General features: G+C 47.6%; 1 protein-coding gene across 1 annotated transcript in view; it reads left to right on the top strand.

Moving 5' to 3' along the window:
• The first annotated feature begins 3,415 nt into the window (after positions 1-3,415).
• Positions 3,416-11,057, top strand: part of Cyria (CYFIP related Rac1 interactor A) — a 95,064-nt gene continuing 87,422 nt past the window's right edge. The window contains exon 1 of the mRNA XM_026400321.2: positions 3,416-3,481. The gene's annotated coding sequence lies outside the window, so the exon portion shown is untranslated. The remainder of the gene's footprint in view (positions 3,482-11,057) is intronic.

Below are 11,057 nucleotides of genomic sequence, written 5' to 3'. Positions count from 1 at the left end.
GCTGAGGGATCAGACGGAGTGATAGTTAGTGCAATTCAGACCCATGCATTGACTTGGTTGCAGGCAAGAATTTTCAACCATATGAAGTTTCCCTACATAGTTCAGGCAGTGGCTTTTGCCATAAAGAAGGATGCAGAATATCTGCTGTGAAAATTGGCTCAATATTCATAATCAAATCCATTATGTTCTCCTGAAGCTGGGCCCATGTTTCTGTAGAAACCCCCAGTTATGAAAAGTGTCCCTGAACAGTGATTGGCAAGAAAACCCACCATCTTGGGAGGCCACTCTAGTAAAGCCAGAGAAAAAATACTATATAATTTTTGCTAAAGATCATCAAGGTGGGAGGACAAAAATAGATTCTTTTCTCATAGCACAGCAGGACACGGGAGCCCTTGCTGTCCACACCCTGTCCTCATCTATGAATGAACCTGCCTACTAGCAAGTCTGAAATGAGCACTTACTGTATGCCCTGCACAGTTTAAGGCATCCCAAGGTGACACACACATACTAGGGTGTGGAAGATTTTACACAGCTTTTTCACTCTCATTTTATGGAAAAGAAACACCCAAACTCCAAGTGATTAAGTAACCTTTCTGAGTTCACATAGCCACTGACTGGCAGAATCACAATGTGTGTTCAGCTTTGACTCCAAGGCTTGCCTTGGAAAAGATCCCTGACCTCAGAAAGTTGCATATGTGAAAAGTCCCAATGCCAGTGCATATGGTGGCATGTGAAGTGTCAGAGGAGTTAGTGGCCCAGACTGTGAGTTTTATTAGGAATACTCAGAGGACAGAAGTCTGAGCTCATAGTGCTGCTCTGTCCCCAAAGAATCATTAGCCTGGGAACAGATGATCCTTGATAGCTAGAGATGAGGGAGGAAGCCATCCCTGGTGGGTATGCACGTAAAGGTTCAGGAACAGAAATGATCCCGCAGGGAACAAAGGTACCATGCTGAGAAAGGCAGATCTGATTTGTTATGAGGTTTAGAGGACATCTTCTCCTTGCCCTAGGCTGGGTCTCAGAGGGTATGCAGACAGGATCAGCTTCTGTGGCTCTGTCTCTAGAGAAGATGCCCATTTTTCATGACTTGGGGCCACCCAGGCTCCCAGGCTTTCTCAGGAAACTCTGGTCCTGCACCCTTTGTGTAGTCCCCTGGACTGTGGCCTCCACCTTGTCCTGCAGTGCCCGTGTTTCATTTCCTACCTGTTGAAGTCTTGCTCACCTCTCAGGGTTGAGCTTAAAAGCTGTCTTCTTCAGAACCTGCTCCTAGTTTCCCCAGGCACAATGAGTTCCTTCTGTTTCTGGACCCACCCAGAAAATACCTCCATTTTAGCTTGTTTCTTATTCTGCCTTGCCATAGCCAGGCTGGCAGCCTGTCTGTGTCCTCAAGGCCAGGGACATGTGTCCTTATTCCATCATTTAACATGGTGTCTGGCACTTGGTTAATGCTCAATAGATCTCTCCTGAAAAATAAATTCACAGGGTTGAGGATGTAGCTCAGCGGTGGAGAATTTGCCTAGAATGAAGCAAGAAAATTTAAAAAGAAAAGAAAAATAAGTTTACAAGGAAAATGTCCTTGCAACTAGAACAGTTCTATTTAAACATCATTTAATTGAGATAGTAAGGTTCATTTTAGCCAACTTATAATGTGAATGAAAACCTTCAGAATTCAATCTGAACTTACCTGTCCCCCTAAATGACAGTTTAATTTCACTGTAATCTTTATTATAATAACTTCTAAACTTGTTATTAGCATTACTGATGAAGTTGAAAGACTATTTCATCTGATTATTGTGTCTTAGGAAACACTTAATTATTAAATTCCACACCAATAATTAGAAAACCCTATTATTTCACAATGGGCTAGGCCTTACCTGGCAGGTATCCCTCAATTATAGAAACAGAAGCCATCTCTAAGTGTGTGGAAGTGAAATCTCATACAACAAATAGTCTCCGCTTTCCAACATAAGCTATATTATTAGAGACAGACCGTGTAAAGTCTGGCCATGTTCTGAAATGATAGTGTTTTGCAGGGATGAGTGGCAACTGTGACTGGTTTGAGTTTACCCTTTCCGAAGTCCTGCAAGTTCAAGGTGAACCCAGTGAGAAATTCGTGTGTGTGTGTGTGTGTGTGTGTGTGTGTGTGTGTGTGTTTATAAATTATCTTTGCAAGAATTGACAACAGAAGCGGAGCCAGGGAAGGAGGGCCTTGAGAGACTCAAAAGAGGAAGGGGAAAGTATTCATTTGGATCCCAAGGACCCCTTCCAACTGGTAAGCTTTTTTATTCTAACTAGGCTGTGACTTCATGCTCCTTGTCTGTGAATTCCTACCAAAATCTGAGTAGGAGCCTCCCCAGTCAGTTCATGAAAGCCTTTTAGACATATGAATTGTCAAGACCCTGTGGAGGCTTGGGCAGAGCAAGTCTTCCATGGGTCACACACTGAAACTTAGGAAGTCAAGGGACTGATGAAATTCTCCTGATGCTTCCTACGCTCCTGACCTGAGCTTTGCCTCCTTCTGGTCCCAGCCCACATACTTCCCAAGGAATTCAGCTACTGGCACAACACACTGCTGAGCACACCATGAAGGTTTAATAAGAGCTGGATGGTGCTCTAGTTGATTGATTGGGAAAGGAAGCTGCAAGGCTGGGGTCTGCACCCACCCCCAAACAGGAGCTCTGACTCACAACCTGTTTGGCTCAGTTTAGACCTTTCTGGTTTCCTGAATCTCCCTCTCTGTATTGCAAAAAACCTCTATAGCAGATGTTTTAAAACAATGATCATGACAATGATGCGTGATCCACTTTCTCCTCACCTCATAGGATTTTAAAAAGTGTTTTTGCAGACTTACTCTTTAGGATAATCACATTTATTTATTTATGTATTTACTTACTTACTTACTTACTTATATTAAGCATTTGGAAATACTTTTTTTGGTGATTCCATCAGATAACTGCGACCCTGGAAAGAGACTGAGACTCTGTTAGTAAGATATGCAGCAAAGGTCTGGGAGCAAAGCTGCCTTCAGAATCCAAAGTAATTTTAGAGCAGGGCTAGAGGTTGGATGCCTTTGAAGATGGGTGTGCGGGCATGGATTGCGGGGATTTCTCTTTTTATGCGGGGGAATAATGGGTATGAAGGAATTCCGGGTGTGGGCATAGGGCTGGTGCAGGCTTCCTCCTGAAGGGCAAGGCCAAGTGTCCAAAGCTAAGAGAGGGAACGAGAAGGGTCATCACCAGCCCTGGAGCGCCCCGGGCAGAGCCTGGGAGGAGAAGGAGTCGCGCGAGCGAGTGTGGGGACGCGGGTGACAACGGGGGTGGGGTCCGGGCCGGGGCGGGGCGGCCGCGGCGGGCAGGGCTGGGGGCGGGGCGGGGCGGGGCGGGGCGGGGCTCCCGGGCCATCTCGCAGGCTGCGGCGGCCGCGGAGAGAGGCTTCCACAGCGGCGGCGGAGCGGGCGGTGGAGCAGGGCGGCGGCGACTCGGTGAGCGCGGCCCGGACGCGGCCCGGGGCGCAGCGGGGAGCGCGGGCGGGATCCCAGGCAGAGTGCTCGGGCGGCGCCGGGCAGCTGCGGGCGAGGCGGGTGCAGGCGACCTCGCCACCCTTGCCCGGTTCCCGACGCCCCTGCAGCCTTGGGGGAGGGAGCGAGCGGGCGTGGAGGACGGGGTCCTGAGCCCCTCTCCAGCGGTTGCCCGCCAGAGATCTTTCTGTGCACGCTCTGCTCCCAGTCTTCAAGGGCTGTCCCTGATGTGTTCCTTTTCCAGATCACCCCCTTCACCCGTCAGCCACTCCCACCCCACCCCCCCAGGTATCTTCAGCTCCAAAGCCATTCTTCCAGGAGACCCCAATCTTCTGCCTCCCCATTCCCATCACCAGGGGCTCAGCTCTGCTCCTTATCACTCTCTACAGCCCCAGAGGCAGAGAAGACCCCCCCCTTCCCAGCCCCTGTACACCTGGACCCTTCTGCTGCCACCTGCCGCAGAGGTTCTCAGCCAGCGTGCAAGCTGCTGTGCCTAGGACCCAACCTGCTTGCCATCTGTGCCCTCCCCCTTTCTTCAGAACGCAGAACTCTAGGCTGGAAAGAGAGATTTTCTGATCCTAAGCTCCAGGAACAATTTGACCCACTTCCCAAGAGGCTGTTCTCTCTCTGGCCAGTCACGCTTTTTGCTGAAGACACCTGTCTTGTCTGCCAGTTAAAGAACACCTCTATCAAAAGGAGCCAGCCAGTCCTGGGTCCTTCTCCAACCCGCTTAGACTTGCTGTCAGTGTCCCTAGATGCCAGGGCCAAGAGCTTTGTTATTTAAGGTTTCCAAAGCCATTTGCTCACCCACCGAGAATTCTGATCCCCAGAACTCCCCCAGGCACTATTGGGGATACAGGGCCCAGTACTGACAGAGACACCTTTTTGGAGTCTGGGTCTGCCTGGTCTCCCCTCCCATATCTTTTTATTTTTCCTCTCTGCTCCCTAGGGAACCCAGGGCAGGGTCATGGGACTGGAGTTCAAAGTCTTGGCTTCCCCCACAGCTTTGCAGCCCTCCCTCCTTTCCCTGTTAGAAACTTTCCCCACTGTCACTGGCCACCACCTTCTCTGGATGGGCCTGGCCATCTGCACAGTGTTGTGTTCCCAGGGCACAGAGAGCTGGATTGGGACTGTACAGGGCTGGGACCTGTGCTGGGCAGCAAGAGGAGAGTGGCCACTGGCCAGGTCTGGGCTTGGAGGCCAGAGGTCTTAGGGTGGATCTTGCTGTCTTTCACATGGCTCCAAGTGGGGTTCTATGGCTTCTTTGCAGGGAAGAGAAGAGGCAGAGCAGCGGCTGTTTTTCCTGCGTGTTTCTGACTGTCTTGTGTTGCTATGGTGACAGTTTTGCCTCTCTTCCTCCCTCTGACTCTTCTGGGAGCTGGTTTTTATTGGTCTGTTGTCCTGTCTTTTATGGCTCTAATTTCTCCTTTCTACTTGCTCTGAAATAAACAGTCATAAACATGGGCACTGGGCCCTGCCTGGGGGCTGGCAGAATTTCACCTCCTGCTGCCCAGGCTCCTGTTATCCTGTGAGGGGAGAGTAGGGGAGCGAGGTGGGGTCAGATCTGCCCGCACTCCCTCCTGCTCTCAAGAGCATCCTGGGCTGGAGTTCACAGTGGGTAGCACACTGCCTGGGTGGTAATAATAGATCCCAAATGGTGCACAGTGGCTGGCAGCTCACTGATGTGCTTTCCATTCATCTTCAAAATAGTGCTGTTGGGGAGGGACTATCCCCACTTTGCAGATGGAGAAACTAAGCTCAGATCAAGGGAATTTTTCCCTGTGGTCAACTGATGTTAGCAGAGTCAGCCCTCAACTTTTATTGAACAAAGGGAAAGTGAAACTGGTATGTGGATGTCCTTAGTTCCCACCCTGCTGGGTTCCCAGGTTCTGCTCCCGGGGCCTCAGCCCCCTAAACCCATGCTTCTAGAGGCTCCTGGTGAATTCCTCCAGTTCCCCAATTCCTCAGGTGAAATGTTGGTCCCCTGTGGAGGCATGCCACCAGGAGCTGCCTGTCATGTCCTTTGTTTACCCTTGACCCCAACTTTTGGAAACCCAGGTTGAAGGCAGACTGCAGAGGGAAGCCACTTGTGACTTCCTGTTTTTTACTCAGCACTGAGAAGAATTCAGTTTGCTTCTACTCCCAGGGCCTCCATGCAACCGGATGAGTCAGGGACACAGAGCCAGCCCTGGGTGAGGGCTCTGAGCTCACCAGGGCCATAGGGTCACCCACTGTCCCCTGTCAATGACACTCCAGTGAAGCTGCCTCCTCCCTTCCTGGTTATTTTTCTCTCCATTGCACTCTCTTCTGTTCCACCCCTGTCCCTCTCCTTCTTTCTACCGACATGCTCCGGGCTTGGTAATCAAAGGCTGAAAATGCATGATGGCAGCTTGAAAATTAAAGGGGATCAGAAGCCTCATTGTCAAATGTTGGCCATGAGGAAGTCAGTTCACTCATGTGGACCTCAGTTTCTGAAAGAGTTGAGAGCGTCTGTCCTGCCGGCTGTTTGCTATGGGGGTGAAATGGAAGAGCCTGCAGGGAGTGCTTTGGACGGTTGAAATGCTAAAGGACCCATAATGTCTGGTTCTGTTGGGAGAGCAGAGTGTTAAAGAGACCCCTGAACGATTGTCTGGAGGTCCATAACTGACTTAAAATAATTAAGCCATTAAACCTCAGAGTCAGAGGCATCCTCTAAAGTCATCTCTTCTGGCCTTGATATTCAATCCACACTTCATTTACACACCTCACATGTGTGAAGCTCCTATTCTGTCTACCAAATACTGGGGATTATAAATATGAACACCATTTCTGGTTTCAAAGAATATAGTTGGGTGTAAAAGATAGAACTGAAAAAGAAGTCCTTGCAATACAGTCAGAAAGGTGGCATGATAAGTGGAAGGATGATACTGGGCCCAATGATGGCCTCTTGACCAGGTCACCCCTTAGGGTTGAATTAGGTGGCCAGTGCTTTGTGAAGCATAGTAGTTCTACTGCCCACATGAGAAACTTGGTCCAGCCCTCATGGAAGTGGGGTGATTGCTGGAGAACCCCTCATTCAGCTCTGTTGAGCAGAGCAGGAGAGGAGCAGGTGGCAGGGAGCCCGTCCTGACTGATTCTGGGTTTTCATTCATCCACTCCTAGTAGCCTCTGGTTCTACTTCAATGGAGCTGAATGAATTTCCTGTCAAGGCAACATGGTGATTGGAAAGAAAGAGGGTTTTGGAGTCAGACATGAGTGGAAACTCCCCTCCTGCTCTGTTCTGGCTCTGAGATCCTCAACAGGTACATCTAATCTCTTTGGACCTCAATGCTTGTATCTGTAAAATGGCAATAATTATACTTGCCTTTTTGGAATTAAATGTCATGTTTGTAGGGTCTGGCATGGTGCCCACCTCACAGTAGACTTGCTGTTTTTTAGTTCTATTGATTAGAAAAACGTTCTCAGTTATTGACACCCTGGGTCCTTGTAGAACCCTGGTAGAGAAAGCTCTTTGGGTGAATTCTGGCCTTTGGCACTCCATTCATTATCTGGGAAGGTTACAAAGTGCTCATGCTCAGGCCACGACCACTAATGGTTAGTCGAGTCCTCTCTTACCAGATAAACAGTGTTTATTTTCACAATGCTGCAAAATCTCCAACACTTGTTTTCTCAGAGAGGAAGAAATTGGAAATGGCAGCAGACCCACTAAATTTCAGAAACCTGCTTTGTCTGTGAGCACAGTTTAAAATGAAGGCTTCATGTTTTTTTCATTATGGACATATTTAGCTTCACCACCTCCCCTTTTAAGTTAGCATATATGTGTATGCATTTTCCATAATCATCATTTTAATTCTGTGACATCAGTATCATTGTCCCCATTTTACAGTTAAAGAAACTGGGAAAAAGGTAAAAGTCACTTGCATGGCGTCTGGCAGCTAGAAGTGGCAGGGCCAGAATTTAAAACTAGGTCCTGCTTGCTCTTTGTGCTGAAGTACACAGTCTTGTCATTTCCTTGGCTGGCATGTCAGTGACCTAAAATAATTGTGTTTGGAGAATGCAAGCGGATTTTAATAGGGGTGGAACTGGTCAGTGCTGTAACTCAGACTCATAGTAAATATTTAGAGACTTTATTAGGGTTTTGCTCTCAGCACAACATTAACGAGACTTTCTGCAGTTAGCTGAGGATTTATTCCTATAAGTGAATAGAAGAGGAGTTTGACATGTCTGCGTTAAGAGAAAACATTTGAGGATTCTGGAAGTAGTTTCCTTAGCCCAAGAATGGATTGCTAGTTTGTCATTGAAATGACCTGAGCCTCTGAAGAGCCCAAGATTTTGTAATTGAACATTTGAATGGAAAGCTTGACAGGTGCTTCCCTGAGATACAGAGACAGGAGGAGACTCAACAAGGTTAGACCATGGGAGTGGTTGACTCTTCAAGTGCAAGGATGATGAGGGTTCGTGTCTAGGAAGATTACCGATTTTCTCCCTAGCCTTTCTTGGATAATTTGGAGTCTAATTTCCTTTGCTTAAGAATCCTGTTGCCTTAACCAACCCAAGTGCTGAAAGGAGGCACCGTGTTTCCTAGCAGTGTGTTTACCAGGTTCAGCTCAGCGCAGCAGACAGATGTGTTTCTATTTGCAATTATCTCAGGGCCTGAGTCTGATGTCTGCTTATTTAATGACTTCACTTTCTAATAAAAATTCTGTATGGCATAGATAATTAGATTTTTAAAATGAAACTAGGGAAATAGAGTGCCCCAAAGAGTTTAATTGCAGTTTTATGATGGATCAAGCATAAAAATGGAATCAGTCATTCGTATAACAAATGTGTATGGCGTGGCTCCTTGTCCTATGCCGCGCTAGAAGGTAAGCGTGCAGTGGTCAATGTGGCATTGCCCTGCCTGCCCTCAGGTGGCCCTCTCTCCATAGGGGACTCAGCAGAGGAAGGACATGCCCAAGTGGATCGTGGCCATCCTTTCTGGACTCGTCCTGTTGACATCAGCCTTGACTTTCATTTATCAGGATGCTCAATTAGGAAGTGGTTTCCTTTCTGGGAGGGAGACCAAGGTTTCTCTGCTTTTTTTGCACAAAGTGCATGAAACTAAAAAGCATGTGTCGTGGAGGGCTGATCATCTGGGCTCTTAATTCTGTGCCTCACTTCCCAGGTAAGGGAAGAAAAGGCTTCTGTGCTGTTTCAGTGTTGGTAAAATGGGAAGGTTGGAGTCAATGAATTAAAAGGACCTTTCTGCATCTAGCCTGATGATTTTAATAAACTCTTGGGCTCATTTTTCTGAGTGACAGGTGAAGAAGGAAAATGTGGCAGCCTTCATAAGCAAGGTTGTTGAGAGAGCTGGGGATGGGGAGAACCACGTATGTTCTCACAGAATCCTCTCCAAGAGCAGAGAAACCTTGCTCTCCTTCCCAAAAAGGGAACCACTTTCCAATTGAACATCCCAATAAATGATTACATCTAGGCTGATGTTAACAAGAAGAGTCCAGAAAGTATGCAGGAGCCCAGCAGAGGCACCAAGGTATTCCCATATTCCAGAATCTTCACTCACATGAATAGGAAAGGGAGTCAACTTCACAGATGCCTCTCTGACTGTGATGTGCTCTTCTCTTTTAAATTAATGTCTTTTACAAAATTGTTTTGATGTTCTTGTGTTTTAAATAAAATGCACAACCTGATCATGAGGATCAGTGACCAACACACCTATCAGAGCACTCTGCAAGTTCTTATTTCTACTAGCAACCAGATGCTGGCTAGCAGTGAGGAGCCCTGGTTCCAATCACCCAGTATAGAGAGGCAGCATACTGGGGGTGGGGCCAGAGAGTCAGAGAAGGCCAGGATCTTATGCCCACGCTGCCTATTCACAAGCAGCTTGGCCTTTGGCTGGTGTCTCATCTTGCTGAATGTCATGTCCCCTTTGGTAAAACATGGGCAGCAGTACCTACAGAACAATATAGGGTCTTGCCACCAGGATGACAGTGGCAAGCATTTAGTACCCACTTTTAGCCATCTTCTGAAGAGTGTTCAAAACAGATATTATCCCCACTCTAAGGAAGATGCATGACATTGCCTAGATACAAAGGCCCACCCGAGGTTTCAAGCTGGTGTATGAAACCATGGTGTGCACCTTCACAGCCTGCTCCTCCACCAGCCACACTACAACAAAGGCCACATGTTCATGAGGAGCATGGGGTTCCAAGATGTGGTAAAATGCTCATCTCCAAGTGGTGGAAGTTCATGGTAGCCATAGTGCCTCCATGCCTTCAAATTGAAGTCAAATAACATACGGCTCGAGTTTTAAGTGTTACTCTGTGGCTGACTGGCATCCTTCAGGGTGTCCTTTGCTTGGGCCAGTTTGTCAGAAGATGCTGTCCAGCTGTAAGGATCTGTGCTGGAGCGCCTGAAGCATACGGCCTTGCTGAGCTGTGAATCCTCCCCGTTGAGGCAGGTGCTAGATAACTTGTTTTTCAGATGCTTCCTGGGACAGCTTGTGATCATGGGATCACAAAACAGCTGTGTTCTCAGCTTACAGAAGGACAGAGTGACATGTGGTGAACCCCTGGGTGTAACCCCTTTGTGCTGCAGAAATTGAGGGTCATTGGATAGAAGGACGGATGGACAGATGTATAGATGGAAAGGCCAGGAGAGACGGAGGGAGGGAGGAAAGGAAGGAGAAAGAAGAAAGGGAAAGAGAGAAAGAAAGAAACAGATGAATGAAAGGGGTGGGGAGAGAATAAGAGGGAGTCTGAGACCAGTGCCTTTTCGCAGGCTGGGGGCGCTAACTTCCTACAGCTCTGAAATCTAGACAAATGGCTTGTGGACCTTGAAGTTGCTGAGCCACGAGTTGTGCAGAGAGCAGACCTGGGATGCAATCTTGGCTCATTCTTTGGGCAAATTCCCTACATTTGCCAAGTTTTCCAATTTGTGGACTGATGTTTGTAATGTTTGTGTCTCAGGAATATGGTGAAGGATGAATGAATTAAATATTGATCAGCCTCCCCTTTTGCCTGACCTATGAATAAAATTTGTTTTAAAAGTTCTGACCATGTCCTTGAGGTTCCTCTTTATTGCTCTGAGTGGGAAATGACTTGGAGCTTCTCCTTCTCCTTCCTCTCATAATGCTTTTCTGAGTCACCTCAGGTAGTGCCCCCCAAAGCCCATCCCTGCAGACTCCTGTCTCTAGCCTGGGAGTCTCCACTCAACACTTGAAATAAACCCCGCTGCAGTGTTCACTGGATTGTGACATGGTTGGCTAAGAATCAAGCTCTGTAGGTACCCTGTTAGTGATCTTCTGCTCCTTTATTTCTGAAATGTGTTTTTTTTCTGAAGTTTTGAGGTTTCAAATCTGGGCCCTTGAATCATGGGTTTTGGAAGCTGTTTTCTGACGCATACGTGTTCTCTTATTGTGACGTACAAAAATCTCAAAAGCTCTGAAAATGGAAATGCTTTTCATCAGTCATTTGAAAGCAAAAGCTGGCTCCATCTTACGCGCGACTATTTATAGCTCTCATTTAGCCCACTTGGGATGAATGAGCGTTTCGACAGAAAGACG

This window comes from Urocitellus parryii, chromosome 12, assembly GCF_045843805.1.
Source record: "Urocitellus parryii isolate mUroPar1 chromosome 12, mUroPar1.hap1, whole genome shotgun sequence".
NCBI classification, from domain to species: Eukaryota; Metazoa; Chordata; class Mammalia; order Rodentia; family Sciuridae; genus Urocitellus; species Urocitellus parryii.
The sequence above is the reverse complement of the archived record's forward strand: the minus strand, read 5'-3'. Positions and strand labels throughout refer to the sequence as shown.